This window comes from Erinaceus europaeus, chromosome 2 (genome assembly GCF_950295315.1).
Source record: "Erinaceus europaeus chromosome 2, mEriEur2.1, whole genome shotgun sequence".
Lineage (NCBI taxonomy): Eukaryota > Metazoa > Chordata > Mammalia > Eulipotyphla > Erinaceidae > Erinaceus > Erinaceus europaeus.
This window is the reverse complement of record NC_080163.1, coordinates 154,803,251-154,824,019: the sequence shown is the minus strand read 5'-3', so window position 1 is coordinate 154,824,019 and position 20,769 is coordinate 154,803,251. Positions and strand designations below refer to the sequence as shown.

The following is a 20,769-nucleotide window of genomic DNA, read 5'->3' as shown; positions in this document are numbered from 1 at the left end:
GTCACTCTCTTGTATCAGCACTGGCCTGGCCAGTACATGAATCTGTGCTCCACAAAGGAGGCAGTGAAACCTAATAATTGAGACTGTCTGGGTTTGATTGGCCTTTTTATTATTATTATTGTTGTTATTGTTATTGATGTTGTCGTTTTTAAATAGGACAGAGAGAAATGGAGATAGAGGGGAAGACAGAGAGGGGGAGAGAAAGATAGACACCTACAGACCTGCTTCACCACTTGTGAAGCAACTCCCCTGCAGGTGGGGAGCCGGGGGCTTGAACCGGGATCCTTATATCAGTCCTTGTACTATGTGCTACATGCACTTAACCCACAGCACTACCACCCAACTCCCAGTGTCTGGTTTTGAAACCTGACTCAGTTGCCAACTGGGCCATCCTATGCATATTTCCAAGTCTGTGTCTTCATCTACAGAATCACTTCAAACACTGTTGTAAAAAAAAAAAAAGTATGGGATAATATATTTAAGCAGAACACTACTTCTTTTAAATTTTCATTTATTTATTTATTTATTTATTTATTTATTTATTTATTTGGATAGAGCCAGCCAGAAATTGAGACGGAAGGCGGTGACCAAGAGGCAGAGAGACACCTGCAACACTGCTTCACTATTTGCAAGGCTTTCCTCTTGCAGGTGAGGACTGGAAGTTTGAACCTGGGTCCTTGTGCATTGTAACATGTTCACTCAACCAGGTGGGCCACCACCAAGCCCAGTGGAGTACTACTTCTAGTACATAGTAATCAATTAATGAAAGGAAAGATGGAAGAAAGGAGAAAAGGGAGGGGAGGGGAGGAAAAGGGAAAAATGGGAAGGGAAAAGCATGCAATGGGAGGGAAAGAGTGGGGAAAGGAAGGGCAGGATGGGAAGGGACCATGCTCTCTGACCCATTGGGAAACCACATATGGATTCCACTACCCACAGACAAAGCTGTAGTACAAAGCAGAGCACTTTCAAGGTCTTGGAGAGACCTAAATCCAGTAGGCCACCTCAGAGCCTCTTTCAACATTTCTTCATTCTGCTTCGTGGGTGTTGGTTCTCCTTTCCAACAAGCTTACCTTGGAAGACTTATAAGATGATGCCAGGAGTCGGGCAGTAGCACAGTGGGTTAAGCGCACGTGGCACAAACCGCAAGGACCGGCATGAGGATCCCAGTTCGAGTCCCCGGCTCCCCACCTGCAGGGGAGTCATTTCACAGGTGGTGAAGCAGGTCTGCAGGTGTCTATCTTTCTCTCCCCCTGTCTGTCTTCCCCTCCTCTCTCCATTTCTCTCTGTCCTATCTAACAAGGACAACTACAATAACAATGAAAAACAACAAGGGCAACAAAAAAGGGAAAATAAATAAATATAAAAAAAAATAAATGAAAAAAAAAAAGATGATGCCAACACCTTCCCAGCTTCTGTGTCCTGCATGGGAAAAGAAATTACTTTGTTCCATCATTCTATCAACCTATTTATTTTTTTATTGCCACCAGGGTTATCGCTGATTCTCAGTGTCAGCACTCCCCGAGGCCATTTTTTTTCCTTTATATTTTATTGGATAAAACACAGAGAGGGGCCGGGCAGCAGTGAGTTAACACACATAGTGCAAAGTGCAAGGACTGGCATAAGGAGCCTGGTTTGAGCACCTAGCCCCCATCTGCGGGGGGGTCGCTTCACAAGTGGTGAAACAGGTCTGCAGGTGTCTAGCTTTCTCTTGCCCTCTCTGTCTTCCCCTCCTCTCTCCATTACTCTCTGTCCTATCCAACAGCAATGACAGCAACAACAACAATAATAACAAAAACGATAAACAACAAGGGCAACAAAGGGGAAAAAATAGTCTCCAGGAGCAGTGGGTTTGAAGTGCAGGCACCAAGTCCCAGTGATAATCCTGGAGGCAAAAAAAAAAGACAGAAATTGAGGTGAGGTGAGGTGAGGTGAGGTGAGGTGAGGTGAGGTGAGGTGAGGTGAGGTGAGGTGAGTGAGGTGAGGTGAGGTGAGGTGAGGTGAGGTGAGGTGAGGTGGGGTGGGGAGAGAGAGAGACTTCCAGATCTCTTCATGGTAACGTATGCACTCTACAGTGTGTACCACTGGTCATTCCATCCCATCAGTCTTAACTTTGATTTGGTAACATGCCTGTCCCTATCTTGGGAGACCCAGGCTCAAATCCAGTCCCCAATGCACTGGGGAAAGCATGAGCACTATGGAGTCTTTCCCTTTCTCTGTCTCTGTCTCTTTTTTAAAAAAATTATTAACTGCCTTTATGTTGCTTTGCTACTTCTACAAAGCAGAGAGTACATCCTAGAGCTGTCTCGCAAGTCTCAGGCTCTCACTCACCTGCAGTAGACAGATGAGTCTAAGGAGAGGAAGGACTCAGCCCTTTATAACAGAAAGTCAAATTCCACTATACAAATGGTCATCACCCTTCCACACAACTTGACAACACAGACAAAATGCCTGGAGTAGGAGCCATTTCCTCTCTGCTTGGCAATAACCTAAGCTCATGAGCTGAAATTCAGTTGGAACTCAGGGTGGGCTCACAGTAAGTGGGCCATGCTGGCTCAGGGGAGCCCTTGCACATGGACCTGGCCAGCCTTTGCTGCAAAGACTATGGTTATTCCGTCATGGTTTAGCTTTCAGCACATGTCCTGGTTTCCATGTAAGATGATAAGGCCTCTGTGTTCTCTCACATGTGGGTTGGGAGCTCTGAATGCTGAGACGAAGAAATCAGGTCCTGACGATGGCAAAATATTTGCACGTTGATTTAAGCTTGCCCGTGAAATTGAGGGCAAGCAATATTTCCATCAGAAAGGGGGAAAATCAAAGCAATTAGAGTACAGTGGTATCTCAACAGTGTTTATTTAGGAAGAAGAAGCTTTTTATACTCCCACCCCCACCTTTTCTTTTTCTCTGGATAGTTCTGGGAAATTCTCAAGTTCCCAGTACAAAAACAACAGTGTGTGTGTGTGTGTGTGTGTGTGTGTGTGTGTGTGTGTGTGTGTGTGTGTGTGTGTAGATTTAGGTAATATAACAGTCAAAGAAGAATTAGAGTCACATTGCTCATTTGAAGCCATATTTTTCTCACACAGACAAATCTTCTCACTGCGGGTCACACTATAACCTATCATGATTATGCAAAGGGACTCCAAGTCTGACTTATTTTTAGCCAAAGTCTGTAAAGGCTGACTAGTTCTATTTCAAAATAACATCAGTTTGAAATAAGCTTCCATGTTTATTTCACAATATACAATACTACTAAAGGACTTAAAAATGCTAAGGAAACTATTCTTAGAAGCATCTTCTGGAGTCTGCTCTGAGAGATTATTGGAATGGAATTACTATACTATAATAAAAATCCTTATAATAATTTACTGTTGATTGACACTACCTATGTACTATTCTCTAAGACAGTTCTAAGTACTTTATACATACCAAACTATTTCTAAAGCTCAATAACAAATCTTATTGTTTATATTTTGGAAATACATTTTGGAGGTGACAGAGTTAAGAATACAACCTGAATACAGCCTGCAGTGATTGATGCTTGACCCTGACTTTTCTAGTTTCAGTACTCAAAGTCCTTTTTTTTAAAAAAAATTTTTAATCCTTATTTGTTGGCTAGAGACAGTCAGAGAGGGAAGGGGGTGACAGAGAGGTAGAGAGACAGAGAGACACCTGCAGCACTGTTTCACCACTTGTGAAGCTTTCCCACTGCAGGTGGGACCAGGGGCTCGAACCTGGGTCCTTGCGTACTATAACATGTGCACTCAACCAGGTGTGCCACCACCTGGCCCCCAGTACTCAAAGTCCTATGGCCTTTTGGTGGCTCTACCTATAACTGTGCTTGACCTCCTTATGCATATAACTTCTTAGACTTAGAGCATCTTCATATTCTTGTAATTCCAACTTCACTGTTCAACTCAGTCAGTATTTTCAGCCATCAACAGTGATCAAAGCTCTTCACCATGTGAAGTAGGGATACATAAATGAATAAAGATAAAAAACACTACTTTTTAGGCAATTCAGAAATAACTTGAAGGGAACAAATACTTGTTATTTCATCAAGAAATCATGCAGCAACTTCTGGTATTATAACAGTACAAACTCCAGATTTCCGTGTTAATGCGTGTATCACACAGATACGGGTTTTCAGCTGGTAGCACAATTATTTACAATGACAGTGCAACACATTTGAGAGAACAGTGCAGGGCTGGGGTGCTCACAGCTGCTCAGCCATGCAAAGAACTCTTGTCAAATATTTTAATGAGAAGGAAACCATGGTCATCAAGATGAAAATCCAAGGTGACCTTGAGCTATGCAACACATTGCTGAACCCATCAAGATTTTTCAAGTTCTTTTGTTGTGATGATTGGATAATGATGACTATTAACTCTTTACAGGGTTATTTTCCAGATGAAGAAGAGGAGAAACTGATTAAAAGACCACCTTAGAAAAAGTATCTTTATCTCAATATTTATATTCAATATCATCTCAGTATTAATTCTCATGGACATTGGATATCACCACTCAAAGTCTTTTTTTTCTCCATGGGAGAAACCCTGTGCCCATAGTTTTGTTGTGGTAGCAAGTAGACTTCTCCTTGTACCATCCTCTCCTTATTCCATGCTAGGCAGAATGTAGTCCTAGCCTTGACCAGCTACCTGTTTCCACATTGGACTTTGCATCTGAATGAACTCCTTAGAAATTCATAAATAGAAGTGGTTCTCAGTCAGCCCTAATAACCTTCACAACAGGATATATACAAGATGGCGGATAGCTATGTTATCATTCCCAGTCTTTCTTTTCTTTTCCTTTTTTCTTTTCTTTTTTCTTTTCCTCTTTCTTTCTTTCTTTCTTTCTTTCTTTCCTTCTTTCTTCTTTCTTTAATTTCCCTCCAGTACTATTCCTGGGGCTCTGTGTGCACTGCTCCTAGCAGCCATTTTTTTCCATTCTATTGGATAGGACAAAGAGAAATTGAGAGGGGAGGAGAAGACAGACAGAGAGAGAGAGAGAGAGAGAGAGAGAGAGAGAAAGGTAGACACCTGCAGACCTGCTTCACTACTCAGGAAGTGTCCCCTGCAGGTGGGGAGCAGGGGCTTGAACCTGGATCCTTGCCTGGGTCCTTGCACTTAGTATTAAGTGGGCTTAACCTGATGCTCCACTGCCCAGCCTCCTCCCCACCCCCACCCCCAATCTGTGTTTCTGAATTTTGTTCTAACCTGGAAAGTCGTGGTCTCTCCCCTAGTCAGAGCTGATGTACAGTGTTAGTCAATGTACGCCAGCAGTCAGAATGCTATTCTAACCTTTCCCATCAGCAAATAATCATGACCCCAAGCTTCTCAATTACTCTGGCCCACTACCTTGGGTGATTTTCCTGTGATGGGAGCTGTTTAACTCGCCTATCATCCAGAAATGTAGGGTCATTTCCGCCAAACAACAGGAGGCCACCAGCTCCAACTTCCTTCTGATTGGACACTGTGAGCCACTATGACTATTTTGAATGTCAATTCTATGCATTCCAATAAACGCCAAATAAAATTCTCAATCTATTTAAGATAATAGAGTTCAGTTCTATGTGTGCCATTCAAAGCCTTGACTGATACACGCCTTTAAAAATATTTAATTTTAGGCAGACTGTGTCTAAGGAAAGAAAATGTAATTTTTTGACAGGTATGGAAAAATAAATTATAGAAATGTTCCTTGTCTGAGGGAATTATGTGGAAGTGCTATATCTTGGCATTAAAATGCTAAGAAATGAAATTAACTTGGTAAAGGCTAACACGCATTTAATGCTTGTGGTATGCAAAGGTCTCTCACATATTGTATCACATTACAAAGCACTTTGCTGCACTCTCCATATTTGAGATACAGGTTAAGGTATGACACGTTTTGTATAGCTCAATTTAGGTGAGGAGTGACTCCACTCACACAGGCTAGATAGGACAGAGCTGGGGATACCAGCTGGGCCCCCTGATCTCAAATACTTGCCTGTTTTCTCTCTACTTCACTGCTCACTCTAGGGAGTGCAGAAGGTGGGTGTGGGGACCTGGGAGGGTACTGCTCCCCAAGGTTGAAAAATACGTCTCCTGCCTGCTGAGATCAGAAATTCCACTACTATTCTTCTCTCTTTGGATTAAAATAATAGAATATGTTTTGCCAAGCTATGCTTAAACCACATGCAGACATAATTCTTTATCAAGGATCTCTTTTGCTCTTAACTGAGAATGTAAGACTTTGAGGAAATGGGACTTGAAAAGGGCCAATGGACCTTTGCTCTTGCTGTTTTCCCAGACTGAAAACCAAAAAAATGGTTCATCAACTCAGAAAAAAGTTCAGTGGAATTCTAATGTTTTGATTTTCTTTCTCTGCCCACTATCATCAGTAATATCGATTCGCTAACACGGTGGAAAGAAATGTGATAGGACCAAGGGGGAAATGAGGGAGTGAGAGCAAAAGTTGAAAAGTATTTCTTGATGATTTAAATGTAAAACTCTTCTTTTGAGTTAATGAAACATTCTTATGTAAAAATATTGGCCAGTGCCTCAAAGTGAGTCTCCTTGGGTGGATGAAACTGAAGTATAATTACAGCATTTCACTTCATTGAATCAGGAAAGGTGGGAAGTTTCACCTTACTTGAGGCCTTTTCAACCTGTAGAGGTCTTAAGCCATAGAAAGTATATTCAAGTGTTCCCTTGAACTACCATACAGAGTTCAAAAAGTGTGAGATCATAAAAGACAAAACATAACATGTTTTATACAAATCACATATGCTCGTACAAAAATAGCTCATTGGAAGCATATTTTAATGCAGAATTCTGGCAAAGTCATCAAAAGTGGAATTTTTATGGGGTCTCTGCTTTCCTGGTGCTACAAGTACATGCTGAGCTAGTCTATCAAGGTCACAGATACTCACCAGGAGTCACAGCTACATGTGCCTAGACCACATTCATGAACATCATAGTCGTGAACCAGTCTCAGGCTCTCTGAATACAGGATGCACGGTGTCTACCTGCTTCTGCAGTGGCATACAATTGTGGCAGCACTTGCTAATTAGTAAAGGGCTATGCAATGCAGGTTGCTATTAATCCTGAGGTCAGTGAGAAATACAAGTCAGGGGCTCCCTGAATTCTCTGGAGAGCCTGGAGAAGTCACCAACTCAAAGACACGTTGATGCCTATGGAGTAATAGGGTAGTGCACATTACAAGAGCCTTGGGTCATTTGCAGGCTTAACATCTGTTGGCAGGGTTAGGAAATAAGGGTAAGCACAATCTTAAGAGAAAGTATATATTATGACTGTACATATGTTACCAGGTGGGGCCAGGCGGTGGTGCATTTAGTAGAGTGCATGTGTTACAGTATTCAAAGATCCAGCTTCAAGCCCTCATCCCCACTGAGAGGGAGAAAGATTCACAAGTGGTAAAGCAGTGCTGCAGGTGGCTCTCTTTTTTCTCTCCCTTTCTTTCTTTTAAAAATTTTTTTAATTATCTTTATAATTATTGGATAGAGATAGTCAGAAATGGAGAGGGGAGAGAGAGGTAGAGAGATACCTGCAGTCCTGCTTCACCACTTGTGAAGCTTTCCCCCTGCAGGTGGGGACTGGAGGCTCAAACCAGGGTCCTTGGGCACTATTACATGTGTGCTCAACCATTGTGCCACCACCCAGCCCCTTTCTCTCCCTTTCTACCTCCCCTTTATCTCTGTATTCTTTTCTGTCTCTATCTAAAGCAAACAAATAAATAGTAATGCCTATGTAAAATAAACTACTAAAAACATTTTAGAGGCTGAGTGGTGGCTCACCTGATTGAGTGCACATGTTACAATGCACAAGGACCTGGGTTTGAGCCCCCAGTCCTCACTTGCAGAGGGAAAGCTTTGCGAGTGGTGAAGTAGTGCTGCAGGTATCTCTCTGTCTCTCTTCCTCTATATCTCACCCTTGCCTCTTAATTTATGACTGTCTCTATCCAATAAATAAACAAAGATAATAATTAAAAAACATTTTAAAAATAAAAAACTTAAATGAAGAAGTTACTCTAGTATATGATACTCTTCAAAAAAGAAGAAAAGCTACAGTTTCAGGAAACAGATAACTGACCTAGAAAAGAGACTAAAGGAAGTCCTGGGATGATGATGAGGAAAGACATCAGGAAGTCAATCCTCAGGCTATAGCCAGCATACACTGAGGAGGATAGGGTAATACTGGAGTCCAGAAGGGCTATCTCCTAGAAGAAACCCAACTAGTCAACAAATAGAGGTGTTTAGAAATTCTGACAGGAGACTCGATAGTGAGTTTCTGATAGTTTTGATAATGAGATTGGAGGTGAATTCCTGAGAGGCACACAGAAAACAAGGCTACCAGTAAGTCCAAGGAAAACAAAAACTTAGACAAAAGGAAATGTAATTGTAGTACAGTCGATGGTCTGGCTATGGGTCACAATGCTGTGATCATCACAAGGTAAACGCAGAATGATGAAATAAGTAGACTGTGACTTCGCTCTCTTGAGATTAAAAAACCCAGTGTTGTCAGATGTGTGAGTTGAGGGATGTGGTGGGGAAAATGCTTTAAGTGCCAGAGCCTTATATTCTCGCGTAAGAATTTAACACACAGGCTGGGAAGGTAATATAGTGGTTATGCCAAAGTCTTTCATACCTGAGGCTCTGAGGATCCAGGTTCAATTTCCTGCACCACCATGAGATAGACCTGAGAAGTGTTCTGGTAGAAAGAAAAAAAAAAGTAATGCACAAGACTTAAGATTTAAAAAACAAGAAATATGTATATATTAAAACATTATTAAGAAACATAAAACTAAGTGCCAAAAATGAAAGTGAATTCTAGGGAACGGGATTAGAGTAGGTGGCTTGGGAAAAGAGAAGGCAATACGGAGTCTTAACGGAGCCCTTTCAGAATTAGGAACATAAGGATATATGTGGTGAAGGTTTTTGTTTTTTCTTTTTAGTCATAATAAAGCTGACTTTTTTTTTCAAGGGAGTGGTGAGGAGGTTAAGGAAGAGGGGCTAAAAAGGAAGGAGAAGAAAGGGCCAGGGAGAGACTAAAACGTGAAAACTTCCTTCAGTGCAATGAGGACCAGAATCGAACCTGGGTCACTCACAGGGCAATGCATCACACTATCCAAGTGAGCAATTTTGCCAACCCTGGGAAAAGTGTTTTGTTTCAAAAGAAATGTGTGTGTGTGTGTCTGTGTGTGTGTGCCTGTGTGTGTGTGTGTGTGTGTGCATGTGTGTGTGTCTGTGTGTGTGTGCCTGTGTGTGTGTGGGGGGGGGGGGTCTGGGAAATGGAGCAATGGGTAAAACCTTGGACTCTCAAGCATAAAGCCTAGATGAATCTCTGCTACTACATGTACCAGAGTGATGCTCTAGCTCTCTTTTTCTCTCAGCCATTAATAAGTCTTTAAATATATATGTGAAAGAAAAAAAAGAAGAAAGGAAGAGAGAAGGGAAAGAAAAGAGGGGGGGCGTCTAGGTGGAATTCACAACCAACCAATAGGACAGGATGGATATTACCACTATTCAGTCACAGACAAAATATGGTCAAAGGAAAAAAGTGCTGCAGTGGAATTAAGAGTTGCCAGCCCTCCGTCCTGATTCCATTTTGGCCTGGGAATGATTAGGCGACAATGACCACTGCTACCTGGGAAAGACTTGGCTGGCAGGCAGAGTCGGCCTTCCACACACAACGACAACAGCAATAGTGAAGCTGCCAATCCTAAAGGCACACAGAAGACATGTCTGTCACAGTATAGCTGTGTAAACTGCTGGCTTTCTTAGATGCTGATAGCCCGGCCTGGGGATCATGTCATTGGTTCCCACCACTTCACTAGGTCCCGTGACAGCTCATTGTCACAAATCAGATTCCTGTATGCCCAAAATGGTTTTTTTTTTTTCATCTTTTCTTTCTTTCTTTTCTTTTTCTTTCTTTCTTTTTTTTTTTTTTTGGAAGTTGTTATTCTCAAATCCTAAGAGAAAAAGAATTCTGTGGGGTGGGGGGTGATGGTAGTGGTGCTAGGAGGTAGTGTACTTGGCACAGGCAGCCAAACTCAGGTCCCATTTTTGACAGATCATCAGCTTGACTTGAGGGCAAGTGTTTCAATAACCACCAGCCTCAGTGATTTTGTTTGTTTGTTTGTTTACTGCCACTAGGGTTATCGCTAGGGCTTGGTGCCTACACAACAAATCCATGGTTCCTGGTGGACTTTTTTTTTTTTTCCCTTTTTCTTTCTCTTTTTGCTTGATAGGAAATAGAGAAGTTGAGAAGGAAGAGGGAGATAGAGAGGGAGAGAGAAAGTGACACCTGCATTCTTGCTTCACCACTTGTGAAGATTCCCCTTTGCAGATAGGGGCCGGGGCCTTGAACCTGGGCTCTTAAGCATAATAACATGCAAACTCAATTGGGTGTGAGTTTCCATACCCTTCAACCTCAATTTCTGACTCTGCTGAATGATATGCATTTTAGCCAACATATCAGATTTTTCTGAGACCTCTCTAGTAGGTTAAAGTATCTGACACCAGGGGTAATGACCGGCATTTAATAGATGGCAGCTATGGAATTACTTTATAAATATGTGTAGGTGAGCATCATAGAACTTTACTTCTTCTTATTAGAAAAAGTAAATAATTTTCTCTCTCTCTTTTTTTTTTTTGGTCATCATATAGGTTTAGCTATTCTCGGCTGACTCAGACAGAAAGACAGAGACAGAGAGGGAAAGGCATTATAACACCGGAGCTTCCTTCAGTGCAGGGGGGCTGGATTCCAACTTGGCACCTTCCCAAGTGAACTGTCCTGTCAATCAGGGAAAATTTATTTTCAAATTCATATATATGTATATATGGTACATTTCCTTCCATTAATAACATGACATTTCCCTAACACTAAAGAGCAGCTTTCCTCTCTTTAGTCCAGTGATTCTCTAATGGGTGAGGGGAGAAAAGAGTCTTGTCTCCTGTCAGACATTTCTCTGTGTCTGGGGACATTTCTGGTTTTCATGACTGGGGGAGAGTCTCCAGACATCTAGCTGGTAGATGGCAGTGATGAACATGCTACCTGCACAGGAAACCCCACAATAAAGAGTCCTCCTACCCTATATGTGCTGGAGCTCTTAAAATCTGTGCTGGTACGGAGTTGGGCGGTAGCACAGCGGGTTAAGCATACATGGAACAAAGCATAAGGTCAGGCGTAAGGATCCCGGTTCGAGCCCCCGGCTCCCCACCTGCAGGGGAGTCGCTTCACAAGCGGGGAAGCAGGTCTGCAGGTGTCTTTCTCTCCCCCTCTGTCTTCCCCTCCTCTCTCCATTTCTTTCTGTTCTAATAACGACGACATTAATAACAACAACAATATTAACTACAACAAGGGCAACAAAAGGGAAAATAAATAAATAAACAATTTTTTAAAAATCTGTGCTGGTGATACATATGAAACTTAAGTGGGGAAAAATGGGATCTGAGGGCTTCATTGGGCACTCCATAGGATGGAGTAGGTGGGTGCTTCCTGCTGTCTAGACTGTTTTTTCTTTTTCTTTTTTTTAAATTTTTTATTTAAGAAAGGATTAATGAACAAAAACATAAGGTAGGAGGGGTACAACTCCACACAATTCCCACCACCCAATCTCCATAACCCACCCCCTCCCATGATAGCTTTCCCATTTTCTAGCCCTCTGGGAGCATGGACCCAGGGTCGTTGAGGGTTGCAGAAGGTAGAAGGTCTGGCTTCTGTAATTGCTTCCCCGCTGAACATGGACATTGACTGGTCGGTCCATACTCCCAGTCTGCCTCTCTCTTTCCCTAGTAAGGTGTGTCTCTGGGGAAGCTGAGCTCCAGGACACATTGGTGGGGTCTTCAATCCAGGGAAGCCTGGCCAGCATCCTGGTGGCATCTGGAACCCGAGTAATGAAGCTGAAGGGTTGTCATTCCACACGTGAAGTCTCTGGACACAGTCTGAGGTGAAGCATGTTGAGGTGGCAATCGTTGCGTTGGTTAGGTTGTGATTGGCGGATGCAATATTATTTGGTTTGGATTGGGAGATGCATACGGGAAAGTGGGCCCTATCCACTGGTTCCAGGACTGGGGGAAGTAGGGGCTCTATAGTGGAGATGTGAGGTTCCTGCTGTCTTAGGGTTCAAAAAGACAATCGATAGTTAATGTTATCATCACATTATTTGTTAATTGGGTTAACTTTGAAAAGTCCTTTTGTTATGGTTTGCTGTACAGTATCCAGTATCTTGTATATAGCTGTGCTAGACTGTTTTTTCTATTCTGATATTATTAGCCAGAGTGTCTCTGATATCTGTTTTTTCTATTCTGATATTATTAGCCAGAGTGTCTCTGATATCTGATTACTGTAAAAAATGGCAACTAATCCCTAGCACTGCAAAAACGGTATCATCTGTTTTCCATCTACACCATGCCTCGGCCTTGCGTGAGCTTAATGTGCAGCTTGGCGGTACGAGAATCCGGCATGAAGCCCAGCCAGTCTATCTTGGCATTACTCTCGATCACACTCTGTCATTTCACGAACATCTCATAAAAACTGCAGCAAAGGTGGGCGCGAGGAATAACATCATTGCAAGACTGGCCAGCTCCTCATGGGGCGCGAGCACTTCCACACTTCGATCATCATCTCTGGAATTATGCTATTCCACTGCAGAATACTGTGCCCCAGGATGGTTCCGTAGCCCCCATGTGCACTTGGTCGATTCCAAACTATATTCCTCCATGAAGATAATTTCTGGAACCATCCATTCCACCCCGGTTCCATGGCTGCCAGTTCTTAGCAACATCGCCCCGCCAGATATTCGTCGGGATGTGGCATCATCTAAGTTCATTTCCCACGTCTACGCTCGACCGGACCTGCCAATATACGCGGATAACTTCGCCCACCCTGTCCAACGCTTGACGTCTCGTCATCCAATCTGGTCCCCTATGCCTACACTGAACTTCTCTGTTCCAGACTCTTGGAAACAGAGTTGGCAGTCAGCTGAGGTAAAGAACAAACACCTCGTCACAGACCCCTGCAAGCGTCAACCCGGCTTTGACCTAGCACGTTATGATTGGGCCCTCCTCAATCGCTATCGAACAGGCCATGGCCGGTGCACAGCTATGTTCCATCGCTGGGGAGCCAGAGACGACCCGAACTGCCCCTGTGGCTACAGACAGACTATGACCCACATAGTCAACGACTGCCACCTCTCCAGATTCAAAGGAGGTCTCAAAACTTTACATCAGGCTCAACCTGACGCTGTTGACTGGCTACTGAAGAAGGGCAAACGCTGGAAGAAGAAGAAGCCAGAGTGAATGTCAGTATCATCGTGCTTCTATAGGAAAAGAGAACTGGCTAGTATTTTGGGGTTTCGTAGAAATGATAAAGCGTTGCTAGTCTCCATTTTTTTAGGAATCTGAACTTTTGGTCAGAAGTATACATTCAAAGGTAAATTAATGCTTAAGGTGAAAGCACTCAAAGCACTAAGGTTACATTTTGCAAGTAAAATTTTCTAACACCCTAGACACCTTGCAGACATCATCCCCAAATTAGGTGAGCTCTAATTGTGTTGACACCAGAATTAAACAAGTATATCTAGATCATGGTGTTTGATTTGCAAACCAACTTCACAGAACAGCATCATGGAAACCATTATCCAGAGGTAAAAATTTCAGTTCAAGAAACTTGACTGCATGTGGGCAGCCGGGTGGTGGCACAACTGGTTGAGCACATGTTACAGTGCACAAGGATCCAGGTTCAAACGCCCTATTCCCACTTGCAGGGGGAAAGCTTTGTGAATGGTGAAACAATGCGGCAGGTGTCTCTCTGTCTCTTCCTCTCTATCTCCCCCTTCACTCTCAATTTCTGTCTCTATCAAATGAATTAAGATAATTAAACCATTTTTAATAAAAGAAACTTCACTGCATGTGTAACAAAGCTCTGCTCGCTTCTGATTAGGTTTTCAGAAGATGGAACATCTGTATTATAAAAAATAACTTATCACCACATTTCTTTTTCTTCTATTATAAAGCCACATTCAGATATGTTAATATAAAGTCTTGTACATTGTAACAATAAAGGAACCCCCAGGACCAGGAGGACTCCACTGATTGTAGTGGGGGTGGTGCCTCAGTTCCTGGAGCCAGCCATCCCATACACCTCTCATCAGTCTTTTGTGTGAAAGTCTTTGCTAAGAGTCAAGTCTCAACTGATAAGGCCTTGGAGACATAATCATTTTCCATTGACAGCACCTTGCAACCAATTCACAAACATTTTCATATTAATATTGAGCAATTTCCCTACATTCTAATCCATCAAAGTAGGCTATTAATCCTTCCTGTACTATTCTCTATTCAAATGCTAACAATTTTCTTCTCACAAGCTAAAACATTTGTCCGACAGCTTCTCACACAAAGACCCTGCATTGTTCATGATGATGGATCAGAGTGTTAATATGAAGGATGCAGTGTAAATTATATCATTGATACTGTACATATGTAGAGGAAGAAAATCTTTTTAAAAGATCATTTGTATGCTAAAGATAATGAAAGTGATCCCATGGTACAGCAACTTTAATTTTCCTTTCTAAGAGGAAAAAAAAGTTCTTTATGGCAGAGAATACGGAAACCCATTATGATTTATAATGGCACAAATGCCATCGTTTACTTCCTGAAGAAAAAAAAAACAAAAAGACATATACTGCTTCTTTTAAAGAACATATTGAAATGGCTCAAGAAACCTTCTTAAGAGATTTCATAAGGATTGCAGACTCCTGGTTACAAGGAGAACTATGTGGATAATGGGACTCATCCTGGGGTGAGAATCAGACAAATGTCTCTATATGAGGTTGTGAGGAGACTGATGATTTATATTCATTATCAAAGGCCATTGGATGGTATAGAAACTTATGGATGAATAAATTAGGTCCCCTGTAAGGAGGACACTGTGTTGAGAAACAGAATGTATCTGTTAATTTTTAAAACAATGAATAATTTTTATAATAATACCAGAACTTCCCATCATTGTAAATTTCCAAGGACAAGAATTGATAACTACCCAGGACCCTGTATTATGTATTCTGGGCTCTCAGAAGACTTAACAATTAGGTTGTTTTTTATTTTGTTTTGTTTTGCCTCCAGAGTTATGGTTGGGGCTCATTACATCCGCCAGGAATCCAAATGCTCCTAGAGGCCATTTTATTTTATTTTTTTACTTTTTAAAATAATTATTATTGGATAGGGCAGATAGAAATTGAGGGTGGGGATAGAGAGGGAGAATCACAGAGAGACACCTGCAGACCTGTTTCGCCTGTGAAGCAACTTCCCTGCAGGTGGGAATCCAGGGCCTGGAACTGAGATGCTTACGCTTCCTACTATGTGGCTTAATCCCGTGCACCACTGGCCAAACCCTCACAAATTAGAATCTTAAATTGGCACTCAAGCAATCATTATAATGCTTTATTTATTTATTTTTTTTATTTTTATTTGTTATTGGATAGAGACAGAGAGAAATTGAGAGAGAAGGAGGAGATAGAGAGGAAGAGAGACAGAGAGAGGCCTGCAGATCTGCTTTACCGCCTGTGAAGTGACTTCCCTGCAGGTGCGGAGCCGGGGGTTCAAACTGGGATCCTAACCGGTCCTTGCGCTTTGCGCCAGGCACGCTTTACCCGCTGCGCTAAAACCGCCCGACTCCTGCTTCATTTATTTATGTTTATCTTCCTTCTTGTGTTTCCCTTCTACGCAAATGGCTGCTTAAAGGTAGATAACTGGACTTCATCTTTGCTATCTTCCTCTCCATCACTAGTCTCCACCTATGTCAAATGTCAATCTTATTGGCATGTCAATTCTTTTTTTTTCTTCTTTTTTTTGCCTTATCTTTTTGGCTTATCGCTAGGACTCGGTTCCTTCACTAAGAATCCACCGCTCCCAGTGGCCATTATTTCCTCCCCCCCCCCCTTTTTCATTTTATTCAGTAGTACAGAGTGAAATTGAGAGGGTATGAGGAGATAAAGAGAGGGAGCGAAAGATAAACACCTACAGACCTGCTTCACCACTTGTGAAGTGAAACCCCCGGCCGGTAGGGAATGCGGACTCGAAACCAGGGTACCTGCATGGGTCCTGGAGTACTGGGTACACCACTGCTGGCATGTTAATTCTTCTAGCAAAAAACGCTCTGTTCCACATCTATCTCTTCCTTACACACTTCTAGCACAATCATCTGAGACACCATTATCTTTCATTTGGAGTCTGGCAAAACTGTTCTGCCTAACCATTCACCACTTTCTTCATAGTATAACCCAGGAGATCATGAAATATAAATTTGATCATATTACTTTACTGCTCTTTAAAAAAATAAAGTGGTCCCAGAGGTGGCAAAGTGGATAAAACATCGAACTCTGAAGCATGAAATTCTGAGTTCAGTCCAGCATCACACATTCCAGAATGATACTCTGGTTCATTCTGTCCTTCTCTCTTTCTCATAAATAAACAAAAACGGGCTGGATGATGACACAACCAGTTGAACATATGCATAACCATGCACAAGGACCTAGGTTCAAGCCCTCGGGGCCTACCTGTAGCATAGAAGTTTCACAAATGGTGAAGCAATGCTGAAGGTGTTTCTCTTTAAAACTATTTTTGCTTCCTCTCTCCACTTCTCTGTCCTCTCAAATTAAAACAGAAAGGAAGAAAGAATGAAAGAAAGAAAGGAAGGAAGGAAGGAAGGAAGAGAGAAAGAAGTATCTTAAAGAAGTATGTAAAAAAGATCACAATCAGTTCTCCCTTTATCTTAGAAATAATGTTCTCCGGAACGTTCTCCTTCCAACAGTCTGGCAAAACTTAATTTGGTTGCTGCCTTTTCCTCTGATACTGTCTCCTGCCTCTCCAGTTGGACTTGAATGTGCTATTACTTGACTGTTTCTGGACCTACCTAAGTTCTACTGCCTTATATGCATTTCAGGCATCAACTTGATTATGACCTCTTAGCAGAATTCCTCTTTCTCTGGGCCTATCTGACTTCAAAGCTAACCCAAATCTCCAGGCATATCCTCTACAGTAATTTATCAACCAATGTAATATTCTGTGCCTATGTGGTTATTGTCCAGCATCCATCTGTCTTCCACTAGACTACATACTCTGGAAGAATAGAGTTGATTTTGTTCATTCTGTCTCCTTACCCAGAACAGTACTTGGCACATAAACAATTCAATCAACAGCTGAGAATAGATGAATGCATAAACGTAATCTGCACAGGGCATATTATGAAGAGCGGGAAGAATAATTATATGCCACCGTATCAAGAAAGCACCATGTTAAATTGGAACATAATCTATTTGAAAATGTGCTCCCTGGTTCTTTGCATGCATTTGGTTTCCTTTGAAATTTAAATTATTTTGAACCTGGAAGAGATAACATATAATGGTAGCCCTCCTTTTCTGTTGAACTCCACTGAACCCCATTATTACTCTGGGAGGATTAAGACTTGCCCAGAGGAGTTAATGATTAGGGACCCCAGGTCTCATGTAGTTCCTGTGATGAACCAAGATGGAAACTAAATTTGGAGGTAATAACAGCCATGGAGTTAAATTGACTTTTGACAATCAGGTCTAAAACTCCCGATAAGAGAGAAGGAAGAGGAGAGGAAAGGACTGAGGAGTCAAGAGCAGATAAAGAGTGATATGAGAGAGAACCCACTGGAAACTCTTCATCAGGCATGTTCACCTTATAAAGTGCCCCAAATTCTGGTGCTCTTCTGCTAGTTTCTCAGGTCCATAGAGGTGGAAAGGAATACTACAATAGAGTCTTTTCTTCTCTTCTTTCTTTTTTTAAAATTTTCTCTTCTGCTCTTTTCTTTTCAGGACTAGGGTCTCAGTTTTCTTGAATCTGAGCAACTGGTGTGGGCCAAGTACCTCCACTGGGAAGGCTGGCCTGGCCATCCAGAAGAGTCACTCAATTCATCGGAATACTAACCCTAAATTCTGATACACTCTTACTCATTATAGAGATTACTACTGTCTGCATTTGCTCACACAGCACAGGCAGACACTGTAACTGGGGGACTCCCCCTTTACTTAAGGAAAAGACCTCTGTTGATAGCATTACCCCTGCAGCACAAACAAGGTCTGGAAAATCTGTCTCATTCATTTCTCAGAATATCTCTTTCTGTTTTGGTTCACTGATTCAATCTATTTTTTCCTAAACTAAGGGATGCAGAAGAGAATGTTTGACAGTGATAGATAACAGGTGTAGTTTTATCTATCATCTGGTTCTCCATCATTGCCCTTTCACTCTTCTTTCTTTCTTTATTCCTTCCTTCCTTCCTTTCTTCCTTCCCTCCTTCCTTCCTTCCTTATTCTTTTTCTTCTTTTGCCACCAGGTTTATTACTGGGGCTTGGTGCCAGTACTACAAGTCTACTGCTCCCAGTGGCCATTTTTTCCTCCTTTTTTTTCTCTTTTCTATTTTATTTAAAAGAACAGATAGAAATTGAGAAGGGAAATAGAGAGAGAGAGAGAATAAAAGAGGCACCAACAGACCTGCTTCACCCCTCATAAAGCTTCCCCCAATGTGGACACAAACCCGGGTTCTTACACATGGTAATATTGTGCGCTTAACGAGGTATACCACCACTGACAGCACTCCTCTATCTCTTGTAATTCTTTGTGGTGAGGAAATTGGTTTGAAGAAAACACCACTCTTCAGATTGATCTAGACAAGGGGTGGGGGAGCTGTATATCTAGTCCATGATGTATATACCATCCATTGGTGTGGCCTTGCTGCAGCTACCACAGGCAGGACCTGAAGTACAAGAAGTCTAGGAGCTTTTGTTCATGGCAGCATGAGGTGTAAACTTTTTAAAACTTTTTTTTATTTAACATTTTTTAAATTTGATTTCCCCCTTTTGATGCCCTTGTTGTTTTATTGTTGTTGTTGTTAGTTGTTGTTATTGCTGTCAGCGTTGTTGGATAGGACAGAGAGAAATGGAGAGAGGAGGAGAAGACAGAGAGGGGAAGAGAAAGATAGATACCTGCAGACCTGCTTCACCGCCTGTGAAGCGACTCCCCTGCAGGTGGGGAGCTGGGGGATCAAACAGGGATCCTTACACCGGTCCTTGGGCTTCGCACCATGTGTGCTTAACCTGCTGCACTACTGCTGGACCCCCAGGTGTTAAATTTTTCAGCTGATAATTTTGTGTGGCCTGTGAATGATGTTATAAATACACAAATGGGGGAAGTTTCACAAGCAACAAAGCAGTGTTGTAGATGTGGCACTTTCTTCCTTTCTACCACCTCAATTTCTCTCTGTTCTATCAAAGGAAAATAATAATTAAAATAAAAAATAATAGGCAACTAAAAATAATAAATGAATGGTCAAATGATTCTTGCAGAGAAAAGTTTCTCCACCCCTGATTTAGACAAGTTAGCCTGAGCCTGAGCCTTAATATTACCAGTTCATTTCACCACAGACCTTTGCTTAAAGTGACAGGATTTCCAGTCAGTTCTACCCACTTTCTTCACTGGATGAAAGGACCCTCCTAAGAAAGCCAGCTGTTCTCAAGGTGGCCACAATGACTAGTGGAATCCAAGCCAGCTTAAACAGAAAGAGATATTTTATCAGACTCACCCAACAAGCAGGATAGCTAGTCCATTTTGGAAAGGGTGAGGAAAGAAAATTGGCGTCTATCCTTAGAGTATTTAGCAGGGTGGCCTGTAACTCCACTTTCCAGGGTTTCTCTGAAAGCACTGCTTCCCAACACCTCACTTGTCTGGGGGGGGGGTGTTTTCATCCAGAGGTGTTGTGTACACACACACACACACATACAGAGAAAGGGGGGGGGGGAGCGAGCAGCCTGGAGCCTTACTGCTTCTAGTACTGAAAGCTAGTGGGAAGATATAATTATTCAAGGTCATATTTTTCGAACTGGATGCCAAGGGTGGTAAAGGCAAGCACTAAGGGTTAGCCAACACTTTGCAAACACTTGTTTAAGGATTTCCTAATTACTTTAAGTGGTTCCTCCAGCTCTTGCACTTAAAAGGCTGCTGTTTCGTATGATGTCATCCTTTGCCCATTATCTCTGCAGTCAATTTGCAGTATTAGGAGAGGCTGCAAGAAAATATTTGCAAACATCAACATTCTCAAGTCTTAAAAGATAATCCTCCTTTCAACTCCCTATGAGCGTATCAGCAGCACAGTTAGGCTTTCAGATTCCTCTAAACACTAACACCGCCAGCTGGATTGTACAGAAAACCTTTCTTCTGAAGAACTCAAAGAAATTTTTGAGTGGTATCACATCAATCACCCATCCAGTCCTTAGAGGACTGGTCAGGCAGGTAGTTAGAGGGTAATTAGAAATGCAAATTGAAAAGGCCCTTTAAAACAACTCCCAGAGGCAGCTTCCCCACCTGAGCAAATCTGGTGTAAGATTTTAGTTTAAGGACAGCTGGTGCCATTGGGTTCAGACCCACTGGACATTGCATTGCTTCATTAGTTTTTTTCTCAAGAACAATATTAGTAGCTCTGCACTGCAGATGGGGAAATTTGAGGCAGACAGAGGTTAAAACATTTTCATAAGGCCGTGCAATTTAAGTGTCAACCCTAGAGTTGGAATTTAAGGGACTCTTACTTTTAAAGTTCAACTTCTAACCTACTGCATGGCTACACAGCCTCATTTTCCCCCCTACAGAACAGGAGATTGTTGAGACTTTGACAAATGCTATGTGTCTGCCTACACACACACACACACACACACACACACACACACACACACACACACACACACACTTCCTTTGTAGGC

At 42.1% G+C, this 20,769-nt stretch overlaps 1 long non-coding RNA gene across 1 annotated transcript in view; it reads right to left on the bottom strand.

Moving 5' to 3' along the window:
- LOC132536987 (uncharacterized) overlaps nucleotides 1–19,676 on the bottom strand; it is a 105,031-nt gene extending 85,355 nt beyond the window's left edge. Inside the window, exon 1 of the long non-coding RNA XR_009548502.1 lies at nucleotides 19,443–19,676. This is a non-coding gene — a long non-coding RNA (uncharacterized LOC132536987). The remainder of the gene's footprint in view (nucleotides 1–19,442) is intronic.
- Nucleotides 19,677–20,769: the final 1,093 nt, after the last annotated feature.